The sequence below is a fragment of the Macrotis lagotis genome, chromosome 4 (assembly GCF_037893015.1).
Source record: "Macrotis lagotis isolate mMagLag1 chromosome 4, bilby.v1.9.chrom.fasta, whole genome shotgun sequence".
Lineage (NCBI taxonomy): Eukaryota > Metazoa > Chordata > Mammalia > Peramelemorphia > Peramelidae > Macrotis > Macrotis lagotis.
The window spans coordinates 33,433,314-33,435,796 of record NC_133661.1 but is presented as its reverse complement, the minus strand read 5'-3'; the positions used below and the strand labels follow the sequence as shown (position 1 = coordinate 33,435,796).

At 81.0% G+C, this 2,483-nt stretch overlaps 2 protein-coding genes across 5 annotated transcripts in view; one reads left to right on the top strand and one right to left on the bottom strand.

The window, feature by feature from the left end:
- Positions 1-624, bottom strand: part of PEAK1 (pseudopodium enriched atypical kinase 1) — a 256,307-nt gene extending 255,683 nt beyond the window's left edge. For both annotated transcript variants that reach the window (XM_074232467.1, XM_074232470.1), the window contains exon 1: positions 511-624. The gene's annotated coding sequence lies outside the window, so the exon portion shown is untranslated. The remainder of the gene's footprint in view (positions 1-510) is intronic.
- A 498-nt stretch (positions 625-1,122) lies between these two features.
- HMG20A (high mobility group 20A) overlaps positions 1,123-2,483 on the top strand; it is a 67,837-nt gene continuing 66,476 nt past the window's right edge. The window contains exon 1 of one of the 3 annotated variants that reach the window (XM_074232463.1): positions 1,123-1,256. The gene's annotated coding sequence lies outside the window, so the exon portion shown is untranslated. Of the gene's footprint in view, positions 1,257-1,476; positions 1,604-1,745; positions 1,764-2,483 lie in introns of those variants that run through there. The other 2 variants (XM_074232464.1, XM_074232466.1) reach the window with 2 other exon arrangements.

The window sequence follows — 2,483 nt, the reverse complement described above, 5'->3', positions numbered from 1 at the left end:
GGAGTCCCGGCTTCAGCCCCGCACCCGGCCCGCATCCGCCCCTTCCCAAGCCGGGCCGGCGGTCCTGGGTGTGGGGACCCCGGACCCGCACCAGAGGCCCGGGGCCGCCCCCGCCGGTCGGCACAAAAAGGGGGCGACGGGGCAGGGTGAGCCCGCGGCTCCGCCTCGCACCTGCCCCGCTGGCACGGCCCGGCGGAGCGGGCACTGCCCCGCGGCCAGCCGCAGCCGGCCTCGCCACGCTCCTCGTGGGGCCGCGGAGGCCCGCGGTGCTCAAAGCTGCCTCTGCTCGCCTGGCACACGGGGCACGAGCGGCCCAACGCTGGAAGCAAAGTTTGGGCGCCGGCGCGGGCCCCCGGCTCCCCGGCAACCACGTCCGCGGGGCGCGGGGCAGGGGCCGCCTCGGGGAGGCCCGGGGCCCGGGCTGGCGGGCCGGGGAGGGGGCCCCGACAGCCGCGCGGCGCCTCCACACAGGGGGCCCCCCGCCCCCCGCGCGCCCGGGGGCGGCCTCACCTGAGAGCCGGGGCTCCGCCGCCCTCCGTCCTGGTCCGTGCGTCCGTGCGCCCGCGGGCCGGGGGGCGGGGCGGTCCCAGCCCGCTGCGAGCCGCCGCCGCCGCCTGCACTCCCCACAACTAAGTGAGCGGCCGCCGCGCGCCCCCGCCGCGCGCCGCCGCCGCGCGCCCCCGCCCCGCCCCGCGCGCGCCCCCCGCCGGGCCCAGGAATGTCCCGCGGCCCGCCCCGCCCCCTCGCGCACGCCGCGCCTGCGCCCCAAGCCCGGGCCCCGCCGGCCGCCGCCCCGGACGCGCCTCTCGCCCCGAGGCCGGGGAAGGCGCTCTCGGGCGCGCGCGGGCCCGGCCTGCCGCCCCGGGCCAGGTAACCCGGCGGAGAGGGGCGGGGCCGCGCGCGCGAGCGGACCGTGATTGGCCTGGGGGCGGGGCCGGGCGGGGCGGGGCCGCGCGTGCGAGCGGACCGTGATTGGCCAGGGGGCGGGGCCGGCCGGGGTGGGGCGGGGCCGGCCGGGGGCGGGGCGGGGCGCAGCGGCCCGGGCTCGGGGGGGGGGGGGCCCTCGGAAGCCTGGGGGCTCCCGAGTTCCGAAGGGGGCGCCGACGGCGCCAGAGAGCGCGGACTGCGGCCGCAGCGCCTTCCCTCCCCCTCCCGGGCCTCCCGCGCCGCGTTAGGCCTCCCGGAGTCTGCGCGGGGAGGAGTCCGTGAACTACATCTCCCGGCAAGCTCTGCGAAACTCAGGCTGGCCGCACCGTGTAAGTTCGCTCCGCGACCGGGTAAAATAATCCCGAGACTCTTGGGAGGATCGCGGCGCGGGAAGCCCCGCTGACCCCGAGCCGCCCGGAGCGGCGCCGGGCGCTCCGCCGCGTCCGGGACCGGAGGCTGTGTAGGCCAGGCCAGCCGCGGAGCGGGCAGGGACGCCCGCGGCGGGGGCGGGGCGGCGGAGGGATCCGGACGTCGCGGCGTGCGGTGCCCCGTCCGGAGAGGGAGCGCGTCGCAGGGAGCCGGGGCTGGTGCTCGGCGCGGGGGGGGTGCGCGGAGGCCTGCGGCCTGCCCCTGCCCCTGCCCCTGCCCGCCGCCGCGCTCTGCCCGCCGCCTGCAGGTCAGTAAGCGGGGCGGCCCCGGGCCGGCCGGCGCCAGAGGCCCGGCCCCGCTCCCTTCCCCATTGTGGACCCTGGGCCGGCCCGGGGGGGGGGCTGCTCGGGAGGGGGCCGCCCACTTCCGGCGGGGGCGGGCTCAGCCCGGCTACCTGCTCACTTCCGGTGAGGACGGCCCGGCGGGGCTGGGGGCTCGGTCCGGGGGGGCGGGGGCGCGCGTCCGGGAGCCCCCGAAGTCCGGGTGCGAGTGTGAGCGGGGGCGCGGGTCAGCCACGTGGGGCCTGCGGGCCCCGACCCTCCCCAAGCGACCCCTGGCTCCAGAAGCCCCGCCGCCAGCCCGGGGGCGCCCCCACACTGGCCTCCGGGCCCCTCCTGCGGGCCTCCGCCGCGGGGGCGCCCCCACACTGGCCTCCGGGCCTCCGCCGTGGGGCACCCCCAGACTGGCCTCCGGGCCCCTCCTGCGGGCCTCCGCCGTGGGGGCGCCCCCAGACTGGCCTGCGGGCCTCCGCCGTGGGGGCGCCCCCAGACTGGACTGCGGGCCTCCGCCGCGGGGGCGCCCCCAGACTGGCCTCCGGGCCCCTCCTGCGGGCCTCCGCCGCCAGCCCGGGGGGTTCCGCGGCTGCCCAGGACCGCGGCTGGGCCACTGTGAGGTGCCTGAGGCCGGATTGGAACCCAGGTCCTCCTGAGCCCTGCCCCCTGCGCCCTGCGCCACCCAGCCGCCCCCACCCTTTCCTTACCTGCACAGTGGCGGGGCCGAATGCCATCGTTCGTTTCCTTTTCACGCGTCTCCCCTCGGAACCCTTCTTTGGCACCAGGAACGGACCCGGGTCCCTGCCACCCTGTGGGAGCGACCTCCCCATCCTTCCCTCGCCCCCCGCGGTGGCT